Source organism: Meriones unguiculatus, chromosome 3 (genome assembly GCF_030254825.1).
Source record: "Meriones unguiculatus strain TT.TT164.6M chromosome 3, Bangor_MerUng_6.1, whole genome shotgun sequence".
Taxonomy (NCBI): domain Eukaryota; kingdom Metazoa; phylum Chordata; class Mammalia; order Rodentia; family Muridae; genus Meriones; species Meriones unguiculatus.
In genome coordinates, this window is record NC_083351.1 from 13,609,184 (window position 1) to 13,636,675 (window position 27,492).

General features: G+C 51.1%; 2 long non-coding RNA genes across 2 annotated transcripts; both read right to left on the minus strand.

The window, feature by feature from the left end:
* Window positions 1-62: 62 nt before the first annotated feature.
* Window positions 63-11,513, minus strand: LOC132652724 (uncharacterized). Its single transcript, XR_009590295.1, has 4 exons — window positions 11,408-11,513; window positions 1,869-2,068; window positions 896-1,103; window positions 63-132 (listed from the first exon to the last, which is right to left on the minus strand). It is a non-coding gene; the product is annotated as an uncharacterized LOC132652724 (long non-coding RNA).
* A 13,035-nt stretch (window positions 11,514-24,548) lies between these two features.
* LOC132652725 (uncharacterized) lies at window positions 24,549-26,697 on the minus strand. Its single transcript, XR_009590296.1, has 3 exons — window positions 26,598-26,697; window positions 25,892-25,968; window positions 24,549-25,488 (listed from the first exon to the last, which is right to left on the minus strand). It is a non-coding gene; the product is annotated as an uncharacterized LOC132652725 (long non-coding RNA).
* Window positions 26,698-27,492: the final 795 nt, after the last annotated feature.

The following is a 27,492-nucleotide window of genomic DNA, read 5'->3' on the forward strand; positions in this document are numbered from 1 at the left end:
TCAACGAGAGAAAAGGTTTATTAGCACAGTTTCAGGAGTTTCAGCCCATCTGTGACTTTAGGCCCGTGACAGCTGTCTGTCATGGCAGGGGTGTACGGTGGGAAGAATCCGCCCCTTGTGAGAGCTGGAAAACTGAAAGAGAGGGGAGACCCCCTTCAAGCGCATGTCCCCAAAGGCCTAATTGCTTCCCACTACCTCTTAAAAATTCACAACCTCGAAACAGCCCCGCAGACGTGTGACCGAGCATTCAACCCATGAGCCTTTAGGGGACATTCAAGATTCAAATTGGAGAATTATGTGATCTCCCTGGGCCTTGTTCTCTCTCTCTCTCTCTCTCTCTCTCTCTCTCTCTCTCTCTCTGTGTGTGTGTTTGCAGATGTTCACGTGTGTGCAGGTACATGTGGTGATACCTGCGCATAGAGAGAACAGGGCCCTACCCAGGCTATCATTCCCCAGTTTGCCATCCACCTTGCTTATTAAGACAGTCATATTAGCTGTAACTCCCCAGGGAGTCTAGGCTAGCTGGCCAGCAAAGCCTCGGATCCACCTGTGTCCACCCTTCCAGCATCGCGATTACAACTGCCACCACACTGTGCTTTCTCCTCCTCCTCCTTTTTTAATGGGTTCAGGGACTCGAACTTGGGCCCTCATGCTTGCAAAGCAAGCAACTCTACCAACTGAGCTGTTCCCCCGGCTCTCGAGATTCCACGCCCTTAGAAGAGGATGATAACACAGTGCTGGGAATAGCACCCCGTCGCGGGAGCTACATGCATTGACCAACGTTCACAGCTGCACTTAGTAGTATCACGGCACACGGACACGCCCAGATACACACTTCCACACACATGTCAAGACCGTGTGCATAGTGAGCCTCCCCTCTCCTGCCAGAACCGACCTCCAGGAGGCTCCAGGGGACGTCATAGCTGTGCAGAGTGACAGGAAGATGCTCCAAGGTGCTAAAGTCCCAGGGAGCCACCCTCTGTGCGCTCACAGTGCACACATGGGAATACGGTTTGAGGACAACACACAGTACATGTGTTTTCACTCCGACTGCTTCGAAGAAAATCCAGTTTTTCTCCTTGTGATGTAACAAGATCTCGGCTCTGGAAAATAAAGATCAATTGGCAGGAAAAACAGTGCTTAAAGCTTAGAGCTCCTACCACGGGCCCTTGGGGAGCCACAGAGCCACCTTTAGAAAAGAGAACCGCTAAGATTGAAGTCGGAGCCCAAGACAGCGTGGAGGAGGGGCAAGGGCGTCTGAGTTTGCAGAAACGAGTCTGTCCCTGAGGAGGCCACTTGCCTTCAGAAAAGACTTAAAAAGCCCGTGGGGTCCCCGGCTGCCCTCACCCACTGAGGAAATGAGTCTCCTCAGAGAACTCAATAGCACCTGGGCTCTTTCCTGGTTAGGGAGAGACTGGAAAGAAAGGGCAGCTTAGACTGTTTCCCTGAAGCAAGCCTTCCCCCACTGCAGAAGTGACGGAAGAGAGACTAGGGAGGAGGAGGCACATGAGTGGAAAAGAAGTGACCAAGCCATTATTATGGCCCACAATTATTTAAAAGCACAGCAAAGAAACAACTAAGGAGCAGGCCCCTCCTACTCCCCTAGGACCATTGCGCTTCTAAAGGCATAACCTGGCACTGTGCGCATACCAGGTGAGGTCCAGGCTTCACCCCTAACGCCTGACATGTACCCTCCCCTATCTATCCCCAAGCCCCCATCCCCCACCCCACCCAGTTCTTCCTTGTCATGGTTATTGGCTTTATATTACAGCTACATGCAAACATACCGGACTATGCCACCTCAAAATATAAAGGGCCCTTGAGTCAAGAGCAATCAAGCTGGTCAGGGAGCTGGGGACACAACTCACCGGATAAGTGCTCACTGCTTAAGCTTGAGGAACGGGATTCAGATGGGCAGAACCCATGTACACGCCCAGTGGGCACGGTGGTCTTTCTGCCATCGCAGCGCTGAAAAGGTGGGCACAGGGGATCCCTGTCGGAGCAAGCTGGCTGATAAGACCAGCTGTATGAACAAGATCTGGGTTCAACCGAGAAGCCACGCTTGGATCTGTGAGGGGGAGAGTGATGGAGAAATACTCCTGATATCAGTCTTGGGCCTCTGAGTGCACACATGTACATGTGCGACCATATACATGGGACTATGCATATCTACACATATGTCACGCACAGAGACACACAGGAGGAGTAGAGAAGGAAGATAAGCAGGAAGAGGAGGAGGAGGAGCTGCCTGCAGCCTCCTGCCCAGTGCCAGAATGCTCTCTACCCTCCTTCTCTTTGCTCATGAGGTTTAGTGGTAGAGCAATTGCCTAGCATGTGTGAGGCCCTGGGTTTCATCAATAAATCTAAACAATTCCAGCTTAAGGTAAAAGAAAAGAAAAATAGGTTGTGAATTTGAGAACAGGAAGATGCCCCGTCCCCTCCTACTCCTGATGACAACGTTAGACCCTTACAACATAGGGACAGGTCAGAGGCTCCTGCGCATGCACACATAACTAGCCATCCCTCATCTTCTGCAGACCAGAGACCCTAGAGGCCCAAGCCCTTCTCCTTTCCCTGTGGGTGCCCTAAAAATATTCTGTTCTTCGTGGAAAACGCAACACAACCTGCACAACTTCACCCTCAGGTTGTCAGAGGCTCCCCCACTGCTTCTTCACCTGGTTCGGATTCAGAGTGTCTCCTGATGGTCACACTGTCTTCTATTGGATCATCATTAAAACCCCTGTCTGCATGCCAATAAAAACCAAAATAAAAACAAAACCAGCCAACCAACCAACAAAAAAAACAGCCAGGTGTGATGGCACACACCTTTAATCCCAGCACTTAGGAGACAGAAGCAGGTAGATCTCTGTGGGTTCAAGGCCAGCTCGGTCTAAAAAGAGAGTTCCAGGACAGCCAAGGCTTTGTTACACAGAGAAACCCTGTCTCAAAAAAAAAAAAAAAAGTAAAAAAAATTAAAAAAAAATAAAAAAATTAAATGCTAAATAATTCCCTTGACATTGCCCATGTTTTTCTCTTGGTCTGTCTTTTGAAACAGGGAGTTTCAAAACTAGGGAGCTATGGAAGAAGTAAGCTTGCTTGAATGGAAAGGTCCATGGATGGATGCATGGAAGGACAATAGATGAATGTGTGTAGAAATGGAGAGCGCAGGGTAGCAGGGCTCAGCGGGGGTCATCAGGGGTTGCAGCCTGAAGAGAAAGCTGGAGGTCACCTGCTTTGCCCATGGGCCTCCCTTCCCTACCTGTGACTCCCAGGAGACTCTCTGTGGCTCTTCAGGCCTCTCTACTCTGTGGGGTCTGTTAGCTGAAGCAGGGTTGTGCCTTACTGGTTTTTAAAAGTGCCCACGTAGGAGAAAGCCAAGCCTGAGCCTGCGGGCTGAGACCCAGCTCTGCTATCAGTCAGAGCTCCCTTTCCTGCCCCTGGACACAAGTTTCCAGCATTTGTAAGATTTGTCTGAAGCCCTGAATTGAGAGGAGAATAGAGCCCCGCCTCACCTCTCCCTAACCCCACTTAAAGAAGCTTCTGTGACTTGGACAAGGCGCTTATCCTCACTCCTGGAATTCACTTTCCTGGCAGATAAATGGGGCAAAGCCGACACTGCAGCTGCATTTAAATGGAGTGCGGCAAGAGGGAGTTTATGAGGCTGGAATATGCTTTGGGGCTGCCTTTGAATATTCATGTGCCGGGGAAGAAAATTGGACAGCTAGATCTATGGGCCTGGGGGTGGGGAAGGTTATTTAAGGTTAAGGGGAAGGGAGGCACAAAAACAGAGTTGGCAGGGATCCCCGTTCTTCAGCCTTGCAGGGGCAAATTGTGACTCTCCACCAGCTGAAATGTCACCGGCTTGGAGTAAATTCTGGTAGTTGATACACCACCTAGTTACTGTTACCATAGCAACTGCCTCCCTATCACCATGCATACCGGCAGATCACAGCCAGTAAGCCCATGAGGTAAATGATGGGGAAATCATCCCAGGATTCCAGCCGGCTTCCTGAGTTCTGAGCAATGCCCCTAGAATGCCAGAAGATAGCCCAGGCTTCCCAAGCACCCCCAGAGACCTGGGACAGGCCTGGGATTTTGAAATCCATCCTTGAGATCGGTGCTCCAGAACACTTAGTCCAAGGTCCAAAGAATGCCCTCCAGTCTCCGCAGTCTCCACATACATTCTAGGTATGTATCTGCCCACCCCCAGTCTCTAAAATATGACCCTAGCTGGCACCATCTAGAGCTCCTACCCCAGGGGCAACCATGTCTCAGTACTGAAGGAAACTGTGCCCAAATGTGTGTTCCATTTGTGGTGCTGATGCAAGCCCTGACACTTCCAGGGCATTCCATACTTGGCCACGCCCCTGCATGGGGGATTATAATGACAAGGAGCCATCCCTACTCTCTGCCCCAGGCTCCTGAGGCACTCACTAATCCTGAGGTCTATGGGATGTGGCCCACCAAAGGTCTCACCAGTCCAGGCTGTTTGCAGATAGGGAGGTGGGGTGCGGGGAAGCAGCTGAGTTGTGTAGCTCACCCTCCAGCTAGGAGAGCGGGTTCTTCCTGCCTCAAGCTCAGCCCTCCCCCACCATCCCAGCCAGCAGTGATCTAGAACCATCCTGAACACTAGCATCACCCCTATGCCGTCCCTCCCACCACCACAACAATGTCAGCTCCACCTCACTTCCTGCCTCTCCTGGATACCCTTCCATACTTCATCCCTACCACCTTGGCCCAGGCTGCCTCATCCACATCCTCCCAGATCTTCCTGCTCAGACCTACCTTCTCTGCTTCACGGCCCAGATGGCCAGGCCATGATGACTTCACTACCCTGGTCAAAGCCCACTCAGTACCCACCTCTCCCCCTTAGCACCCATCCTTAAATACCCATCCTTGTCTCTTTCCATGTTACCTCCTCTGGTCTCTGTCGGCATGCTTGGCTCTATTAGCTGCCAGCTATGTGGGAAAGGCCCCAAATTCCTCCCTTCTTCTTCTTCCTCCCCAAGACCCCTGGAAAACATCTCTAAATGTTATACCGCAGTGTAAGAACCACTTCCATAAAGATGAACAGTGACATGGACCATTGCTTTTTGAGATACCTATGGACCATCGGAATTGCAGAGAATCCAGTGGGATTCAGGCGGGCAGGGCCGGGAGGGGGCTTGAAGGCAAGAGACTTACAAGGCTAGAGACACCTCAGTGAATAAAGATAGATGCTGCCAGCGAACACAGCAGAAAGAAGACTACACAGAATCGGGGCAGAGCATGGGATGGAAGTGAAAGTCTGGGGTCGGGGTGCAGGATATTTGAAAATAGGGCCAGGGAGGTTTTCTGAACCAGCCCCTGAAGCAGGTGCTCTCAACCTATGGGTCACGACCCCTTTGGGGTTGAACAATTCTTTCACAGTGGTTGCCCAAGACCATCAGAAAACATAGATATTTACATTACAGTTCGTATCAGCAGCGAAATTATAGTTATGAAGTAGTAACAAAAACAATTTTATGGTTGGGGGGGTCACCATGACTTGAGAAACTGTATTCAAGGGCCGAACCACTACTGAAAGATGAGAGCACAGGTCATTGTAGGGAAAGGATATGCAGGCACAAGGAGGAGCCATGCAAAGCCCTGAGGCAGAAATACACCTGCTGCCTTAGACCACAGGGAAGAACCAGGCATGGGGGGGAGGGCAGTGGGGAGTGGTATGTGTGGGTTACATCTGTAATCCAAGGTCCTCAGGAGACTGAGGCAGGAGGATCACTTGCACCAAGGTGTTTAAGACCAACCTGGACTATATGACAAGACCTCTCTGTCTCTGAATTAATGAAATAACTAATTTTAAAAAGAGGGAAGCAGAGTAGCTACACAAGGTGAGACTTCTATTGGCAGTCTACTGGGGGAAACTGGGCTTTGCTGCTAAAAACAGATAGTGGATGATTGATAAATAATGATAATGAAGATAGATAGATAGATAGATAGATAGATAGATAGATAGATAGATAAAATAGATACTAGGTAAATAACAGATCATAGGTGAATGGTAGATGATGATGATGACGATAGATAGATAGATAGATAGATAGATAGATAGATAGATAGATAGATAAGACAGACAGATGATCCACTGGCCTAGTCTATTCCTGCCACTTTACAGAAGAACTGTGGCCCAGCATAACCTAGGATTACCCAAAGGCCATCTCAGGACTGGGCCCAGGACCCAGGTCTCAGGATGCCTCCTGGGGCACCTGTTTCACCTATGTGCAGGTCCCCACTACCAGCCTCCTTGGCCTCTGTTTCTCCACGTGGCCTCCAGCTACTGGCAGCACACCCAGCCCCGCCCCATCCTGCACACAGGTGAGTGTGAGATAATGCCTCCCAGGCAAGCCCAGGCTCTGGGAAGCCAGCAGCCAGACAAATCAAAGGCTTTATTGGATTTGTTAAATGATCATCCTGTGGCCAGGGGCCTCCTGGCACCGACCAGCAGCACAGAGGGAAGAGAGGAGATCTGATGAGGGAATTAAGAGGCATTTCATTTTCAGAGCCAACGCTGACACAGAAACACAGAATGTGTCACTGCCTGGCTTCTTCCCCATCTGGCCCCCAGCATCCGGCCTCTGTCTATGATGCAACCCCTCTGCCTAGGGACCATGGGGCACACAGTGGCAAGGCACCTCCTGGGCAGCCATCTTGAGCTGAGTCACCTCATCTAGAAACTGAGGGCCTCAAAGGGATTCTGAGGAGGAATACACAGGAATGGTGGGGTCCCCCGAGAGAACACTTCGGCCCCTTCCCCTGGCTGTGTAGACATATAATCTGGACTAGATTATTTCTTCCTTATAAAAGAGCAAGCCCCAAGCTGAGAGGGAGAGTGCATGGGCTAGAGAGAGAGAAAACAGTGGGATGAGGCTGTACCTCAGTGGGTAAAGTGATTTTCTTGGTGCACAGTGCCCTGGGATTAGTGCTCGGCTCCACAGATCCTGGGGACAGTGGTGCGCACCTGTAATCCCAAGCTTGAAAAGTGCAGGCAGAAGGACCGGGTGTTCAAGGTCACCTACAGCTGCATATGGAGCCTTGGGCAAGCCTAGGCTAGAGACTATGGGGACAGGGGAGCAGTGGATTGAGAGAAAGAGAGGAGAAACCTGAAGAAAAAGGAGGCAGATAAGCAGCTTCCAGTTCGGTCTGGAGGAATCAGCTCTGCAGCCCAGACACCCCACTTCTACATGCCTCAGTTTCTCCTCCTAGAATCTCCATGGTGAAGATGAAATGAGCTATTTGGGTGCAAAGCTCTGGGCCCATAGGAGGCACCATGGGTTATTTTTAGTGGTCTCTGGAGCCCTCCCTGATGAAAGGAGTCTGATTTCCACCTCCCACCCACACCACCAAACTCTGCAGTTTTCCCCAGAGCCTCTGATCAGAACAAATTCTTTGTGTGCAATATTGTGTATGCAATTGTCACCTCATCTCCCTGCTCATCCCCTTCAGTCAGGCCACTAAGATGCCTGTGTGCAAACACATGACGTCTCCTAATCATGACTTGGGAGGAGGAATACATGCATGTGTGTGTGTGTGTGTGTGTGTGTGTGTGTGTGTGTGTGTGTGTTAAATGGGTGTTTTAAGATCAAGGCTGCTCTTGAGGAGGGACCAGTGGAGACTGACAAGCACCCCAGAGTAATGCTTCATTTGTAGATTTCTGTACAGATTTCTCCAGTCACTGATGGGTCTCTTCATTTTATCTTCCCTAACAAACTTCTATTTTGCACTCAGCGTGTGCATGGTGATGTATTAAACAAGACAGACCCTCCCTCTTTACTGATGAAGTCTCTGTGCCAGTTCTGACAGGCTTTCAAGCTTTCAAATGACCCGATTCAAAGGATGATGGGAAATTCCTCCAAGTCAGGTGAGCTCAAGGTATTCCTGAACATGTTTTTGCTTGGTTGTGTGTGATTGTGTGTGTGTGTGTGTGTGTGTGTGTGTGATGTAGCCCAGGCTAGCTTCGAACTTGCTATATAGTCAAGGATGACTTTAAACTTTTGATCCTCCTGCCAACACCTACTGCATGCTGGGATTATAGGCAAGGGCCACCACATCTGGTTCTGTACAGTGCTGAGGACTGAACGCAGGACATCATGCCTATTAGGCAAACAGCCTGCCAACTGAACTATATATTGCCAGCCCTTACACACAGATTTTCAGAGTGCTTGCTCTATGCAAGACTCAGTTCCAAGCACTAGGGCCTCTGACGAACAAGGCAACCCAAAATATCTGTCCTTATGGATTTCATGCTGTAGTAGAGAAGATAATGAACCAAGATACAGAGCATAATATCTCAGCAAAAGGACGGGCCCCTGGGTGACGCAGGTGCCCTGAAAGAAGGGGAAGTATATATAAAGTCCCTGGAGTAACATCATGAAGCAGAAAGGAGGCCAGTGTGGCCAAAGCAGATTGAAATGGTGGGTAGGGTAAGAGATGAGGACACAGAGGAAATGGAGAATCCAGATGGCTAGTGAGAACAGTGACTCAGGCAGTGTGTACTCTCATGGTACAAAAAGATCCGAGCCTGGTGGCTGAGATTAAGACCCGCTAAGCACATAACCTTGGATAAGACCCTTTAGGTTGCTGTGCCTCAGTTTCTTCCTCTGAAAACATCCTTAATGTTAGCTGCTTTGTAGGGGAAAGAAGGAACAAACCACGGCTGTCGTGGGTGATTGTGAATGCCTCCGTGGGCTCATAGAGTTGAGAACTTGGTCCCCGCTGAGTCGAACTGTTTGGGAAGGGTTAGAAGGCGTGGCTTTAATGGAGGAGGCGGTTTTGAAACTTTGAGGTTTCAAAAGCCCACCCTGGGCCCAGTCTCCAGCTCTCTCTAGCTCTAACTTGCAGATTAGGATGTAAACTCTTTGCTACTGCTCCAGCACCATTCCTGACGCCTGCCTGCTGCCATGCTCTGCACCTGACAGCCACAGACTAACCCTCTGAAGCTGTAAGCCTGCCCCCAATAAAATGAAAAAGCTGCCTTGGTCATGGTGCTTTGTTGCAGCAATAGAAAAGTAACTAAGACACTATCTTCCCTGGTAGTCAAGAATAATGCTCGAGCAATGCCATGGCAATGCTGTGGTTTCATGGCCTTCTGGTGGGCCAGGAGGAGGCCCTTTTCAGGCTTAAGAAGAAACCATCAGGCAGGCCCAAATTCAGAGACATTCTCCAAAATACCTGGCCAGGGATCCTTTAGTCAGTTCATAGAAAAGCAAAGAAAAGCTGATACTTTCAGGGACCAAGGGACACCGAGGAGATGTCACAAGTCCATGCAACAGGAGACACTGGATCAGATACCAGATAAGAAAAGGGCACTGGTGCAGAGCTGAAAAACCTATACTCTTCCAGACCATAGTTCATGGCAGTGTGCCAATGCTGGCTTCTTCGTCTCAGAGTACCGTGGCTGTAGAAGCTGTGCTAGCATCACAGGAGGCTAGGCGGGAGGCGACACAAGCTGGCCTCTCACTCTCCAAGGGACAAGAGAATCTCTTTATCATTGTTCATTCAACAAACATGTAGCTGATTACCAGGCTACTCTCTCCATCTACCAAATAGCAAAGAGAGGCAGAGCCCAACGAGTAAGCAGGCAGAGAAGGAGCATGCTAAGGATCAAAGCCATGCACCCCTACAAAGGATGCCTCTCCACTGGACAGAACCAAATCCATGCACCCCTGGAAGAGATGCTTCTCCATGGGAAGGGCTTAGATAGCCCAAGAGACCTTTGCCTTGAGACCGGCTCAGCATCCAAAAGGAGAGTGTCAGCTGGCAAGATGGCTCAGCTGGTGACGTGTTTGATGTACAAGTCTTTTGATCTGAGTTCAATGCCCAGAATCCATGTAAAGGTGGATGTTGACGACATGAATAGACTCTAAGAAGTTGCCTCTGACCTCCTCACACAAGCTATGGCACGCAGAACCCCACAACATACAATAACAGCAGCAGCAACAATAATACAAATTTAATTTTTAAATGCTGCCAGAGGCCCTGGGCATTCTTATGCCCACCAGAACCTCTGACTATCTAGCTGACTCCCAGGTCTGATTGCAAACGCTAACTAGATTGGCCCAGTCAAACTCCTGCCCCTGATAAAGGCTCAGCTGACAGAATCAGTTTGTTTAAACCCTTCACTGTTGACACAGCTACCAGTAATTGCCAGTCACCCCTGTTAATCACGCAACAAAATATTCACCACCACTGTTAGTCACTCGACAAACATTTACTCAGCATGACAGACAGAGTATGACACCATAGCTGCCCACAGATGTGCCGAAAGGGCCAGGTCTCAGCTGCACCATCATAGCTGGCCCCTGAGCCTGGTTTGTTTGTTTTTTTCACCCCATATCAAGCTCAATGTTGATGTGAGTGTTCACTAAAAAAATGACTGTTGCGTATTGCTATTTTAAAAAACACCCCAATTTTGAGGATTTTGATAACCTCAGGTATGAAAAGTTTATTTTATCTTGGGATCCAGCTTACTGTGAACCCCTATACAGAAGGCACAGAGGCGAGAGTCTGAAGCAGCTGTCCACATCACACCTACCTACCGTCAAGAGCGGAGAGGCATGAATGTGTGCTTCACATCCAGCTAGCTTTCTCCACTCCTACACAGCCCAGGGCCCAAAACTAGTCAATGTGTCAACGATGGTGGGCTAGATCTTCCCTTATCAATTAAGGCAAGCGCATGCGCCCACGCCCCATCCCCCCCCCCACACACACACACCAGCCAGCCAGCCTGATGTAAACAAACTCCCATCCAAACTCCCATTCCTTTCCTGGTGATTCTACATTGTATCAAGTTGACAATTGAAACTAAACATCATAGGGCTGGAGAGCCGGCTCAGTGGTTAAAGGGCACCTGCGGCTCTGGCAGAGGACGGAGGTTTGGTTCCCAGCATCCGTATGGCATCCGACAGCTGCCTGGAACTGTAGTTCCGGGAACCCAATCTATTTAGCCTCTGTGGGCACTGTACCCACATGGTGCACACTTACACGTGAGTGCAAGCAAAACAAACATAACATAGACAACTATTTTAAAACGTAAACTAGCGTCACACAATTCATTATAACAAAGAAGACACATACTATCAGGCCACAGCTTGCGGAAAGAATCTTCCTCAAAGGCTTAGGGACCCCAACATGCGCTAGAGTCGACAACCTGCCAGAGCAGACTGGCATTTGAAATTGACGCAGCAAGGGCTGGCGAGATGGCCGAGTTGGTAAAATGTCCGTGGCACAAACATGAGTACCTGAGTTTGACTCCATAGCCCATACCTAAAGGGGGGGGGGAACCAACAACAACAACAAATGGCAAGCTCAGCGATGCACGCCTGTAACCCCACAGCTGACAGGCAGCAAGAGTTCCCTCCCCAGGACTCACCGACTCCCCAAGTTAGCTGAAGCAGTGAAATCCAGGTAAAAGCCAAAGACCCTGCCATAAGAAACAAACCGAAGAATAATTTAGGAAGCTACCTGAAGTTGACCTCCGAGTGTGCACACACACACACTCACACTCACACACACACACACACACACACACACACACACGATACACCCAGACAATCATCAAGCCAGACCCCTGGGTCAGTGCACCTCCCCTCCTCCACATCCATCCTAACACCAAGGCAGCCTCGGCATCTGTGGCAGCCCATCTTGTGAGCATGCTGGGTACTGTGCCCCCTCTGACGTCTTCTGACCACCCTCAGGAGACCCCAATAACAACGATTTCCCATGTGACTAGCGGGTAAGGACAAAACATGTCAGGGCAAGAACTCAGGGTGTTTAAGTATCAATATAATCAAACTACTTTTCTCAAAAGATGGCTAGTGACTCCAGGGAAATAAAATCTTAAATGGAGAAAGAAAAAAAAACAGCAATATTGGGAAAGAAAGCAAAGAACAGAAAAAGACGGAGGAAGAAGACAAAAAGCAAAACTATCACCTTCGTTAGTGTGAACTCAGCCAGCCAGCTTTCTGCTCCCCCTCCAGCTCACAAGGCAAGAAGCTCTGTGGAATTGTCCCCCAGGGAAAACGCTGAGAATTACTTAAAAACAACCACTTAAAGTCTCCAGAAATGGCCCCAGGACTTCAGCAAATAAAGAAATGTTTATTCAGGAAAACCTACCACGATGCTGTGAGAACAAGAGCCTGAGACGCCTCATGATTTAATCTCATGATTGTCACCTTGATTGAACTGAGAAGCGTCTAGAAGATTCATAAAGCACGCCTCACTTTGAGACTGTGAGGGTGTTCCCGCAGAGAGTGAACGGAGGCTCTGAGCGTGGGCTGTGCCGCACCTCAGGCTTGGGGTCCATCAGATAGAATTAAAGGGGGGAAATGGGAGGCTGGGAAGATAGCTCGGCTGGGAAGAAGCTTGCTGTGTGAGAATAAGGACCTGAATTTGAGTCATAGGCTCACGTTATACTTCTAATTCCAGCACTAGAGAGGCAGGACAGAGGTGGGCCCCCTAGGGCTCTCTAGCTAGCCCTTTTAGCCTACTTGGTGAGTCCAGGGCCAATGAGAGACCCTGCCTCAAGAAACTAAGGTAGACCGAACTTGAAGAAAAATACCTGAGATTGACCTCTACATGCAGATATTACACAGAGAGAGAGAGAGAGAAACAGAGACAGAGAACAAGGTTGGGAACCAGCTTGAACATTCTTTCTTTCTTTCTTTCTTCCTATTTATTTTTCTCATACAATACATCCAGATCATGGTTTTCCCTCCCTTCATTCCTCCCAGTTTTCCTCACACCTACCTTCTCCCACTCTTTCTCTCTGCTTCCTGGCCACCATCACATGAAGTACTCTGATCCCCATAACCTCCCTGCCGTGATGACTTGAAACCATGAGCCAAAATAAATCAGTGTTCCCTTTAGGCTGTTCTCTCGGCTGTTTGTCACGGCAAGGAAGGGTCAGATGTGCAGGTTCCCCTTTCTGTCCCACCCGTCTCGGCTCTACAGAAACCCACCAGGGAATGCATAGCCTGAAACACCTCTCTGCTCATCTGTCCCCTCCTCACTGCTTGCTGCCTCAGGGCTGAGTTCGGAGGAGCATGGCTGAGAGAGTTCTGAGGAGTACCGCAGAGAGGCAGGTACCCTCCTGCCTGGCCTCTGCCAGCAAGATGGAGGATCAAGCTCAGAACGGCATACTGAGACATACTGAGGCCCCAGTTGCCCTCCTCCCAATAGCTCAGTCACAAAAACAGAGGTTTTCACACCAAGAGAAGCAAACTGAGGGTTCCAGAAGCTATAGCCAGAACCTGCCTCACCAAGTACCAGCTCCCGAAGGGGAGGGGTCACTGAGAGAACAACATGGCACCGTCCTCACCCCCATCTCCAAAACTTTGACTCAGATTTGACAGAGGGGGAAAGACAAGCTTTGAAACAGAGATCTGGAGTAGTGTCTCAAAATAACCGGTTTCATTTACAACATGTAGGAAGTTCGGGGTTTTGAAACAACAGTTTGTGGTGAAAAGAATAAAGAGACAGATAGATGCACGTGCTACTCAAATTAAATATAAACTGATTAATATTGCAGGAAAAAGAAATCTGGGAAGGAGACAGATAAGAAGAGTCCTCTGGGACCACAACAAATATCTAACAATGATCTCAGTAAACTAGAGCAGCATGGGAGGCCAGAATTGCTACCACAGATTACACAAAATCTCTAATTGTCAATGAAAGAAAGAATGAAACAGTAAGAGGAACAAGAATGTTCTACTCATTCATGAACAACAAAGCAATCAGCAGAAACTGCCCGGAACAATGATCGGATGCTCTATTTAAAAGGCAAATCACTGTTTAAAATATTTTCAAAGGTCTAGAAACACAATTCACGTGGTAGAGTGCTTGCTGGACACACACAGGGCCCTGGGTTCAATCCCCAGCATTTTGAGAATATAGATATTGTCCAAGAACAACAACGATAAAAATCCATGCTTCAATAAAGAAAGGTTTTAGGATAATACCTCATCAAATATACAAAATGAATAATTGTGTGTGTGTGTGTGTGTGTGTGTGTGTGTGTGTGTACATGTGCATGCAGTTATCCTCAGAGGCCAGAAGAAGACATCAGATGACCAGATCCCCTGGAGCTAGAGTTACACATGATTGCAAGCTGCCCAGTGCAGGTTCTGGGAAGTAATACAGGTCCTCTGCAAGAACAGTAATGCTCTTAACATCTGAGTCAGCTCTCCATCCCTAAATGGCCTCTGGTGCTGCTCCAAAGTGCAATAACTGAAAGGGAAATTGACTAGAGGGACTCAAAATAGATCTGAGAAACGTACTTAGTAAACATGAATAAAAACAATAGGAGTTGCACAATACAAAAGACAGAAGAAAGAATGCAAAGAAATGAACGGAGCCTCAGAGACCTGTGAGGTCACACAACATACAAATACACGCAAAAAAAAAAGCCTCAGACATAGAGGAAGCAAATGAAGGAGAAGGGAGGAAATTCAAAGAAATGATGGAAAACTTTAATCCACACATTGAATAAACGCACAGAACTCCAAGCAAGATAATTTCAGAGTAGTTGAAATTGTTGAAGGGTAAAGAGAGGGTGAAGAAGTTCAAAGTCAGCAAAAGAAAGCAAAAGTCACCTTTTCCAAGAGACTTCAGCAAGACGGCTGACTTCTCTTCAGAAGCAATGGAGGTCAGGAGGAAGTGGAGGGATGTACTCAGAGTGGTCTTCTGGGTTTCTTTTTTAAAAAAACATGCATTTATTTAGTGAGAGGGAAAGACAGAGGGAGAGAGAGAGAGAGGGAAAGAGAGGGGGAGAGAGAATTTCATTATGAGATTTCTAGTGCAGGGAAGGACCAGGGGAGTCTCTGGAGAAAAGGGAACTCTCACCCCACCGCACCCTGCCTTCTCTGGTCAACAGGAGCTGCATTCAAGCTGAGCTCATTCTAGCATGTAGGTTGCAGTGACAATCCCAGAGCTATCAGGAGACAGCGAGGCTATAACTGGAAAAGATGAAGTTACTCCACAGATTTGGCCCTAGGAGCGGATTGCACTCGCCAGGATCCTCACAATGGCTGGTTGGTTCACTCATAATTCACTGTGTCTGGAGCCACTCAGACGCAGAACCGACTTTAAGACTGATACGCTTGGGTCTTGGAGACCGGTCATTGCTGCCTCACATCAAACTCCCAGAAGAAAGAATCAGGGGTGACTTTCAAATACGGACGGTTTTAGCCACGGCGTGGGTCACGGTTGCTCTCCCCCATCAATGGCAAGAGAGAGGGAAGCTGGGGAAGCGTCTAGTCAAAGCTTTTCGGCCTGCATTTGCTTCCTTCCCTGCTATTAGTGCAGTGTCCACCATGATACCCTCCGCCCTCAGTGGCCGGGACAATGCATTAACTCTCCTCTCGCAATCCCATTTCAATACCAGAGAGCTACTGCTCAGGGCCAAAGAGGAACTGATGGATCTCTCCCGCCCCCATCCTTTTCTTGCTCCCCTCCTCCTCCCCAGTTGAGCAGGCCAGGCTTGAATTCCACTCTGAAGTCTGACTCAGTACCTCCCTTCCCCAGGGCAGTCACTCAACTCCTCGGAATCTGTTTCTTTGTCTGTAAAGTAGGGACAAGCTTTCCTGCCTTGGAGAGAGTGGCAAGGGTTAGGAAGGTGGTACATATCAGAGGCAGAGGGTGCACACAGGCCTCAGAGCTGTGGGTAGCTGACGAGATCGGTACAAGCAGAGATGAGAGAGGAGGGAGGGCACAGAGGGCATGTCCTGACCTCTAGGCCAGCCTGTCTCCTTTTTGGACAGAGCCTCCAGCTACAGTTCCCTGGCCCCTCATGCTGCCACTCACCCACGCCCAACCTAGGGTTTATAGCATGGCCGGGCTCCTGCACGGCAGACGACAAGTGTGAACAGAACAGCTTAGACACAGACAGCAGGTCTAGGGGTATATGGCCAGCCTGAGCTATATAACTAGACCCTGTTTCAAAAGCCCGACCTAGAAAAAAATAAAAGTAGCTTAGGATAACGTACGATATGGGCAGTCCTGCTCTCTGGAGAGGAGTTCCCTGTGGCCTCCAGTTCATAGATGGGTTAACCAGGGACACAGCCTAGATGGTAGTGATGGAGGCCCAGGGTACTGGTTCTTGCCACTCATCTTCCAGGACTGTGTGTCTCCCTCGTGGCTCATCTATATCCTCTCTCTATCCACACTTGGGTCCCAGTGACCTAATGGCCCTCGGAGATACTTCTAGGGCCTGCTTTGCTTTGAGATGAACTGAAAATTCTCCTTCAAAGGCTGTGTGTCCCCATCACAGAAGGGCAGCAGGCAGAGACTGGTTTTACGACCCATCTTGTAAAGTCATTGCTGCCAAGCATGACAACCTGAGTCCCACCATGTGTCCAGGGCATGGTCCCAAGGGCAGCACTCTTAGGAAATGTGGGAGGGGGTGTAACGGAGAGCTCCAACCATTTTACAGAAAAGGAAAGTGTAGCTTGGAAAGATGATGTAACTGTTCCCAGGTCACACTCCAAGGAAGTGTGAAGGTTGGGATGGAAGAGGGGTTCTGTCTGGTCCCAAGAGAAGCCACCCTCTTTAAGCCCCTCCCCTAGCATAGCAGGGCTCCACAGAGGTCAGCTGATCTAGACAAGCACCAACTTCACAGGTAGGCCAGGCCCAACCCCAGGCTTAAAGGAACCAGAAGCTGGGAGGCCTTCCCCCACATGCCTGCCCCACCCAAGGCCCCCAGGTACCCCAGTGTCCTGGGATGACAGTGGTGCCTGGGCGCCCTCTAGTGGTAGCAGGAAAGAGTCTATGCCAGGAGCAGCAGGGGAAGGGGAGAGAGAGGAGGCATACATACACTGAGAAAGGGGAGCAGGGAAAGTGACAAGGGAAGGCCCGGGGTCAGGGGTGGCGAGGCACATCCTTCCAACTCCAGGGTCCTTTTCCCGCTCCAGGACCCCTGTGTTAGCTGCATTCTGGATCTCTGTCCTCCAACTCCTCCTAAGGCTCTGAGGGCTTCAGAGGGACACCCCGCACCTGCAAAGCTGAGTCAAGAGAAAAATAATCCCTACCTCCAAGCAGGGCAGTTCATCTCCTGAGAGACACCACATGCTCTAGGCAAAGGCTTTAACCCAGACGGGAACCAGGGAGTGAGTCCACCTTCATCCACCCCTCTACTTCTGTCCCATCTAGCTGGCTTGGGCTCTGAAGATGACAGCCCCCAGCCCTATCCCCACCCCCAACGGTCACACAGACACACCTACCCAATTAGATCCCAGCCACCATCTCACCCAACCACCCCTCCCCCCAAGTCCCAGCAGCTGCGGTCGCCATGGTGACAGCATCTCCACCCCACTCCCACCCCCTGCACATAAATAAACTGCAACCTGGGGACAGAGAGCTGCTGGCAGCGGCCGATTTGTGCCTAGCCAGCTCATTTCCCACTCCTCTCACTTCGGGATAATTAGTGCAAATTAAATCTCACACCCCTTCTCCAGCGCAGTTAGCGCCCGGGGAGAGGATGCTGCCGCTGGCGGCTCGCGCGTGCGGGGAACATGCGCGGAAAGCTCCTCTGGGTGCGCCCATGCCAGAGAACATTTCTCAGCTGTGAGCACTCTGAGGCAGCACAAGGGAAGCACTCCGGTCCCCCGGAGACGGGACACTCCCATCCTCCCCAGCTCTGACAGCTTTGCTCAGCTATAAAAGAAAGGGGACCCTCTGGTCGCCAAGGCTTTCGAGCAGCCCATCTCTGGTGTGCCTGTCGTCCTAGCCTTTGGGAGGTGGAGGAGGGAGAACCAGGGGTTCAAAGCCAGCCCGGACTACATAGAACGGTCTAGGCCAGCTTGGGCTACATGAAGCCTTTTCTCAAAAAAAAAAAAAAAAAAAAATTAAAATTAGGAAGTAGTTCATCTCCATCCATACCTGCATCTAGTCAGCTTTACAGCCATAGAAGCTTTAGAGTCTCACCGGGTCCGGCGCGTAGAAGCGTTGGGTCCAGCAAGAGGCCCACCTTCATGCTTTGTTAGATCTTGATACTTACACTTACATAACCAGCTTCCTGTATGGTTTATTCTCACACTAAGTTTCAAGATCGGGGTTGTGCTCAGCAGTAGAGAACTTGCCTAGCATGCCCCAGCACCCCCCCCAGAAAAAAAAACACATGAGTAAAGAGACACGACCCCTCAGCAGAAATAACACGGCAGCCACTGGGGACCGGACGCTGTTCCCCGGGTGCTTCAAACCCCTCTTTTATCATAACACTGAGGAGTAACTTTTACAGAGCTTACCAAACACTAAGGCCCCGGGACTAGGGTCTTGTTAAAAAGAAGTCACAGCTCTGAGCTCCAGGGCCTTAGACTCTGCATGTCCAACAAGCATTCAGGGGAGGGATGGAGAGGGACAGGCCTTTGGTGTGCCCATCCCCCACCCCCAGCTGCCAAGCTGGCTTCCAACAGTGACACTGGCATCTTCCCTGGGGTGTTGTGGGACCCAAGCTGCTGCTTTGAAGGATGCCTGGGGGATTCCTGCTTCTTCAGCTGAGAGACAAGGGAACACAGCCAGGGACAGGCAGACAAGGGCTGGCCTCCTCTCCTGGTGAAAAGGCTCTGTGAGGTCATTCCAGCTCCAGACTCCCCACAGGGTCAGGCTGAGGTTAGAAGCCAGCTGACTCCACACTTCCTCCAGCTCTGTCCAGCTTCCTCCCTTCCCTCTCAGGCACCTCTCACAACCAGTCCCTTACATAAAGCCATGCCTGCCTTGGGCTGTGCTTTTGAGCAGCCCAGCCTGGGATGGGGAGTTGCTCCAACTCCCAAACTTGCCACATAGAGACTGAGCAGGAAGCTAACTCACCCTGGGAATACGTGACAGAGCCAAGACTTGGACAGGTTTCACTAACCCTGCACACTGTGTCCACACAAGTCCAGCTCTGAACTCACCTGACACATGCACACGAGCAGATACTGACTCACGCACACACTACTGACACACACACACACACACACACACACACACACACACGTCCACCGTGAGGTCCCTATTTGCCCACTAATATGGACATTCAGCCATTGGCTCACTCACGCCTGCCACACCCACAGGTAGATATTTTGCCTTCAAGTCTGAGGTCCCTATGTCATCCCTGAGATACAGTCTAGAGTGCCTCTGCTCTCCCTCTCCAACCCTCCCCTGTCCAGGGGTCCCGATCTGGTCTGTCCTTGGAAGAAAAGACACAGTGAATATCCAACTATCTTTAACACGACTCGGGCCAGCTGCTGGTCCTGTGACCTTGGCTAAGCCTCCTCCTTCTCCGAACCTTTCCTTATCTCCTCTTCATGCTATGGGGGTTCAGTAGAAGACGCAAATGGCCAGAAAGGAGCTGAGGGTGTGGCTCAATGGGTAGCAGAGCTTGTTGCACTTTCCCCAGCACCACGTAAACGGCCTGGTGGCACCTGTCACCCGAAGGGGGAGGCGGAAAAATCAGTTCAACGTCATTCTCGACTACATGAGTTTTGAGTCAAGCCTGGGCTATATGAGAGCTTTATCTCAAAAAGAGATTCAACTGAAAACCAAGAGATGTTGGGAATGAGACAGCGGAAGAGGAAGGAGAGTTTGGGGCAGATGGAACAGGGGTTAGGGGCTGTTCAAAGGCTGGAAGGAGACACCCATGTGTAGAGTGTGTGGGGAGAAGGGACAGGGGAGGGGCTGAAGGATCCACAGCTTGGGTTTCACTTTGAGGATGAGGGAGAGCCAGGAGCTGTTTCAGAGCTGGATGAAGAACCCAGGGCCTCGAGCTTGCAGAGTCCCACTGTTCCACTTCAGCCCCCACCACAAAATCCCATGAGGACAAATGACCTAGGGGATTGTGGTTTTTAGATTTAATACGTATTTAATGTGCACGGGTGTTTTGCCTGCATGTGTGCCTGTACGCTGTGGGCATTCAGTGTCAACTGGAAAGGTTGATTCTCTGGGGGCTGCGCTCACAGCTGCCTGTGAGGTGCCAGGTCCTTGTGCTGGGTCCTCTGCACACGTGCTCTTGGTAGCCGAGCCATCCCTCCAGCCCCTGGACCTGGGACTTTAAAAGAGCTCACAGCCACCTCTGTAGAGAAGGCCTGGGCTGCAGAGCAGCAATGGAAGCGTTGAGATGGCTTAAGGGGCCGTTTCTGCAGACAGACAGGATGTGGTGGTAGGGGAGTTTATTAGGGTAGGGACCCCTGAATCAGAAAGAATGGGCATTTTACTAGAAGTTGAATTTGGAGGCCTAGAGATGGCTTCGGTAGAGACAGTCAAGGAACAGGAGAGCGAACACACAGACACTGGTGAGAACCCACTTTGACAGATCTTCAGCAAACTCCTGCCTGGAAGCCAGGAACCGGACTGTGTGACCTGCCCGGGCTGCAGCCCCGCCCCGCCCCGCCCCCTACAGCCACACCCACTAAGTATACTGAGCAAGCCCGGATACAAAGTTATTCCCGTAGCCTGACTGGTCCTTCACGGCCACAGATCTCATGTCCCCTCTAGCCTTGTCTGCTCGAGGCTTCCCGAGGCAGGGCTCTCCCACAGCGCCTTTTCAGAGGTGCTGACGGGCACCAGCTAAGCCTGTGCTGATCTAACTGGTCCACGGGCATCAGCTGCAGCTGAAGGAGGCCCAGCTCACTCTGGTGCTCACCACTGAGTCCTCGAGAGCGTCACGTCCCTTCTGGGCACCAGGTCTCCATCTGCTCCCTGGGGGCATGGTTCAAGCACCTGGATCCAGCCATGCCTGAAATCAGTTACATGGACCAATAAATCCCTCTCTTTGCCTAGGCTCATCTGAAGCGCGCACCTGGTGCTTGTGTCCAACGGCGTTCTGCCCTACTTAAGACTCTGTACTCAGTCACAGCGCTCTCTCCCGTCGTGTGTGAGAGAGGGCCTCATCTGAAGCTCTGCTCCTATCCTTGCTAGCTGAGGGGCCTGTTTTGTTTGCTCGGGGAGGGGTCATTTGTTTGTATTTTTGAGACAGGGTTTCTCTGTGTAGCTGTGGCTGTCCTGGACCTCACTCCGTATTTTGTAGACCGAGCCCTTGTCAAACTCAAGAGCTCTGCCTGACTCTGCTTTCCAAGTGACCAGTTTAAAAGCGTGCAAACCCTGTGGCTTGGTACAGGGAGCCTTCTTCTTCTCCCACTGAATCAAAAGGATTCCACGGTGGCAAACACTATGGAAACTACATCCTTGGCCATCTTTTCTGATCTCTGGAGCAACTGTAGACACGCACAGCAACATGTTTTTGAGTCTCCCTGGCCCAGCACGGCTTTCTCCCAGACTCCCACAGTCACCCTCGCTGCCATCTGCGGAGTTCTTCCTTTCCCCTGGTGTTCAAAACTTCCATGCTGACTACACTGTGTGGGCTGGGAAGGTGGCTCAGTCAGTAGATTCGTACCACTCAAGGACCTGAGTTCGATCCCCAGAACTTACAATTTAAAAAACAAAAACAAACAAAAAAAAAAAAAAACAGGGCACAATGGTGTGGGCTTGTAACCCCAGGGCTGGGGAAATGGAGGCAGGAGGATCTCTGGGACCAATGGCCAGCCAGAGTAGCCTAATCGTCAAACTCTAAATCCCAGAGAAAGACCCTGCTGCCCCCCCCCCGAAAAAAAAAAACACAAAAAACGTGGTGGATAGCTCCTGAGGAATGACACCCCAAATTGACCTGTGGCTTACACATATGCACGTGAGCACACACATGTCCGCTCACATAAACATGAGTGTGTGTGCACACACATACCAAATTAAGATGAAAATAAATGCTTAATATTTTTTAAATAAATACTGTGAGAGTTGAAGGCCAGTCTGTTTCTATACAACAAGACAGACAGGGATACAGAGAGCGGGGAGAGCTACATTTGCAGGACCCATGCAGGATCATCCAGGTCAGGAGGCAGATTGAGGTGGGAAGGGTCACCTTAAATGTGGCTGGCACCATTCCCTGGGCTGGGCATCCTGGGATGAATAAAAATCAGAAAGCAGGCCAAACCCTCTCTTGCTTCCTGACTCCCGAGGGCCATGTGACCAGCAACCTCGACCTCTTGCCACCACGACGGCCTGCACCCCCTCACTGTGAGCAAAATAAACCCTTCCTTCCTTTAACTGCTTTAAATTTTCAGGCATTTTGTCACAGCCATGAGAAGTGTAGCTAAGACAGACGTTACAGTATGCCAGGTCCAGAACAAGTATCTAGATGTGACACCCAGCCTTTGAGGAACCTCCAGGCTGGAGCACTAGACGGGCCCAGCCTCCAGGCTGTGTGAGCCACTCTTGCTCTCCAGCTCCAATTTAGTCATGGTTCTAAAGGCCTGGCCAAGCAGAGCGCCAAGTCCCCAGGCCACAGCGAGGGGCTCCTGCCTCTGCCTTCCCCACGCTGGGACCCTGCTAGCTGCTCTAGGGAGCGCTAGGGATTGACCTCAGCTCCTCACACTGACTCAGCAAGCACCAAGCCATCTCCCCAGCCCATGACTCCCCACACTGCCTGATAGCACAGAGTCTACCTGCCGCCTTCCCGTCTTTATGGCCTTTGACCCTCAGGACTACATTTCCTAGCCTCCTTTGGGGCTAGCTTTGACCACGTGACTTGGATTCAGCCAATGGGGGTGGCAGCAAAAGTGAGGAGGACAATTTTGGAGTTGTGCTCTTAAAAGGATAGAGTGAGTCTCTCCACCTCCACCTCCCTCACCTCCTGTGGCTGCTCCAGGCCCCTTGCTGCCCAAACTGAATGCTAGGCTGTAGAAGCGGTTCCTACCAGTCCTGGACCATGCCTCTCTGGACTGTCACGTGAGAGGAAGCTTAGGCTTTTCTCTTAAGTCAGTGTATTTGGGGTCTGCGTGCCCCAGTAGCTTATTCTATATTCTTTGTGAAGCAAACACAGGGGTGGCCGCGTCCTCCACAGAGGACAAAATAGTGATATCACTCCCAGAGACAGGATGACGTCACCCTTCTGAGCCCCATGCTATGGAGAAGATACCAAATGTTGGCCCCCATCATTCTTTTGGGGTGTGTGTGTGTGTGTGTGTGTGTGTGTGTACAGACGGTGAGAGGAGGGGAACACACGTGCCATGGCACTCAAGTGGAGGTCAGAGAACAACTTTGTGCTCTCAGTTCTCTCCCTCCACCGCGGCGTGGGTTCCAAGGATTGAACTCTGGTCGTCAAGCTTGTGGGCCGGACATTTTACACGCAGATTCCCACCCCCAAGCATTCTTGACCTAAGGTTTCCCGGTGGACTTTTTTTTTTTCCTACACAGCATAACTTCCAGCTTAGGATCCTGTGTCAGATCAAACTCTTTCCACATTTATTTACTTAGGAAATGTTTGTTAGATCAGAAAGGATGTCGGGCGGCTATTAATAAAGCCCTCGAGCTCCAGCCAACAAAATCACTGCCTCTGGATGAATGGAGTGAGACCTCACCCTGAACCCTCTCCAGGGCCCCTCTCACCGCCCCCCTCTGCCTTCCCAAACCACAGACGTCTCCACTCCTATCCCTCACTGCCACCATTAACACCGTGACTCAGGAACAAGAGCAGATCTCTCTTGCTGGCAGAAAAGGTAAATTGCTGGCTGCAATAAATTTGCAGGTGCTTGCATTTCAACAGAAAGGGTTCCCACTGGTGGAGAGGCTTTGAGCTCCCGCCTCTTCCCTACTTCTTGCACCACCTCAAGGAAAGGGGGGAGGGGTGGCAGGGAGGAGCGGGTGATGATTTCGGCTTAGTGGGCACGAAGCCCTGAGTTGAAGCCTCAGAGTACATATCGGAAGCCTAGCTGGGTGGTAAGTGTTTATCACACCAGCACTGGGTAGATGGAGATAAGCAGAGCCCTGAAGGTCACTGCCGAGCAGTCTACTCAAATCAGAGAGCTCAATAATAGGAGGAGGTGGGGCTCCACCTTTGAGAAGGACTTCCCTGTTGATCTTTGGGTTTGTCCTTTTTGCTGGGCCTAGGCTAGGACTTGGGGTGGGGGGATGCTCGGGTGAACTCAGTTCACCAAGCTCAACTTGTGTGGGTTTCCTTAGCCTGTGGGGCCCCCAGGGTCTTCCAGAGCTGGATCCTTGCTGGGTTGACGGATCTGCCTTAAGCAACAGCTAGGGCAGGTCAGGAAACTTCTATCTCTACCACAGAATCCACAGAGGAACAAGGGAGCAAACTGCCTTCTCTAAGCGGCCACTAGCAGCGCTCCCTGTGCTGGCTTCACTGACACTGCCCTAGCTCTTTCAGCTCTGGCTCATGTAGGCTTGTGCATTTCTTTTTCCGATAAGGAGACTGAGGCACAGGGAGGGGAAGTCACTTACCCAAAGGCACCCTGCCCTCTCCTGGAAAATGGCAACCTCAAACAACAGACTTGCCTCTTCCCTTCTCCTCCCCGCTCTCCTCTCTGGGTTCCCACACAGCTCTTCCTCCCCCACCTCCATCTCCAACCCTGCCTGACTCCAACCCATCCTGCCTCTGCTGGAATCTTGACTCCCGCCTCCTCTCTGCTGCTCTTTTCACACCAGACACAGAGCGTCTAAGGGAAAACTTTATTTTTTTTTCCAAGTTCTGAGAGGAGCCAGCAGTGGGGTGGGGAGAATCTGCCAGGTGGAAAGCTGAGCTCCACAGCAGAAGCGAAGGCCTCAGAGATGCAAGTCAAACTGGGTGTAGGCACCTCCCGCACCTCATTAAAATGCTCAGGGACAAGCTTAGTACCCCACTATAACCCAAAGCTGTTAGAAAAAATGTTTACATTGGTTTAGGGGCTGAGGAGGTAGCTCAAACCCCCAGGACTCAAGTTAAAATGAAAACAAGTGGGGCATGGGCCCCCTTAACGCAAATGACAGGGGCAGGAGGATTACTGGTTTTCTAGCTTTCTGGATGCCAGTCTAGCTCCTGATTCAGTGAAGAACCATGTCTGAAGGGAACAAAGTGAAGGATGATGGAGCAAGACACGTGACAACCTCCTCCGGCCTTCACATAGGCACACATTCCTATGCACTGGCGTGCGTGTGCGCGCGCGCGCGCACGCACACTTCATACATCCTACATCCCATATCCAAAATCGTCCCTTTTGATGATCTATTAACTTAAGCTTCTAATTACTACTGAAGGCCAGGTTTCTATGTATCCTCGGACTCCCTGCCTTGCCACCGGGGTTAAACATGCACCTTTAAGTGTGAATAAACCTCAACCCTCCCCTGGAAGAGGCTGTGCAGGGGGAAACACGGGCTTTTTTGTTGTCCACTCTTCTCCAGCAAGCAGCCTGAGGGACTCCAGACTTCATTATGTCCAAACACTCCAGGGCTGAGAAGCACCAGATGTGGCCAATGACTGTCCCAGAACAAGTCAGCTGTCTTCCCACAGTAATCCTCAGCATGGCAGAGGCCCGACTGGGGTCCCCACAGACAGCAGATGGCAAGCCAACTTCTGTGTTGCCATGGCAGCCCCAGACGGGGTGGAGGTGGGGGTGAGGAGCTCCTGCCTGGTGCGTAGACACTTCTGCCTGATCCCTGGAGGACACGGGAGGGGACGGGATACAGGTGTCCAGTGATATCGCCTCCTGCCCCCACCGGGTGGCCGCAGGGATGTCTGGGGTTGGCCCTGAGAGTCGGGTGGTGATGGGGGTTTGAGGGGCTGCACTGACACAGAGCTGGGAGCTTCATCTTTACGTGAAGCAAGGCCAGCTATGAGGTTAGGTTCAGGCAAAAGGCGGCCAGGAACCTGTGTGCCTACAGAGGGGTCAGGACTTTTTCTACATAAGACAATTAAACAAAAACCAGAAGTGAAGGGGGAGACAGGGCCAATGGTCAAAGGAGAGAGAAGCCTCCAATGCCTGCTCCTGTCTCCTGCATGGGAAGCTGCGGGGGTCCAGGTCTCTGATTGGCACTGGGCTTTGGCACAGGAGTTACCTACCAATGACCTTCTCCCTCCAGCTCCTTACGGGCCATTCCCATGTCCTGGGCCCATCCACGCTGTAAGAGCTGGAACCCCTGAGGCAGAATGCAGGTCAGGTTAGGGGTACAATACTGGGAGGCAGGCAGGACATGCTTGCAGTCCCAGACAGAACACCAAGCCTGAGGCACATACCCAGTGCACGCAGCTGTGAGCCGGCCCAGTGCCAGCTTCTGGGACCCTAACCCACCTTGCACACAGAACATAACCTCTGCACGTATCACACGTACAGGAGGCCCACCCAGCAGACAAGGAGACGGTAGAGGGAGAGCTTGCGGACACGTACCCCATGCAATGCGAGTGCGCCATCAGATAAACTCAGCACATGTAGAAATGAGAGCCACACAACGCAGCAGTGGGACAAGTCCACAGTGCACCCAAACCCAGGCACACACGCATTTGTGCACACGTGTGTACATGCATGCTCGTGTACGTGATGCACACAGGCACCTATGCGTGTGTGTGCACGTGTACACCTGTGCACGGCAGCAAGGCAACAGCACCACCCACAGAAGGGGCAGAAAACCCTTCCCTCCTCCCTGCAAGTGAGAACACTCCTGGAATCCCTGACTCAATAACGGGACCAGCTCCAGCCAGTGAGGTCAGGGCTGGTCCCTAGTGAGAGACCCAGGAGGGTGTGTCTGAGCTGCACCAGCCCTATAATCACCTGGCGCGGAGGACAGCAGCCCCAAGGAAGCCTTCTGCCAGGATGAAGTATGGGCTGGGGCAGGCTCCATCCTGCCTGACTGTGCCTCCTCTCGATTACACCCACAGGCCAGAAGCCCTAGGAGATGGGGGAGGAGATGGAGCAGAAAGCAGAACCGCTAAGTCAGGCGGCTGAGGCTTTAGCTCTCGCTCTGCCTTTTCCCGGGGCGCCTCGACTCTGCTTCCCTATGGATACCAGAGAGAAGAATTTCAGTCTAGCTGCCCTCCAGCTTCCTCTGTCCATCACTTGTCACCTAAAACCGACCCTACCAGATGGTGGAGGGGGGTGTCAATCTCCTAGGGGTTTCCCCACACCCACATGGGATGGGAGCCTGCAAAAGATCCATCAGAGAGCCACTCCTTCCATCCAGCCTACACAGGGAGGGCTGAGGGATTGGTCTGTTCACCTGCTGAGCCATCAATGCCCAAACGCACATACCTTGCAGAAGAGCAAGAACCCCTTCATTCCCGGGGAAGCACCTGGCTAAGGGACATTGGTGGAGTGCCGGCCACTGACTCTCTGTGGTTCTAAATAAGTCCCACTTTGGCCTTCAGTTTAGCCACCTTTTCCAAGGAGGAACTGAACTAGAGCTTGCCTCTAAAAGGCAAGCATTTCTGAGAGGCTGTGTCAACAGCAGTAGGTGACCTGAGCAGGAGCAAGAGGAGACATCACTGAGATCCCCACCTCCACCCCTACCTCACCCCCATCCCGGGCTTTCTGTCCAGCCCAGCCAGAAGCCAGTGCTGTGGCAAGCTCTCTCTGTACTTGGGAGTCCTCAGTGAGGAATGCATCTGTGGAAGCTTAGAAAGGCCACGCCCTCAGGCGTCGGTAGCAACTGGATTCAGGCTCCCACTTA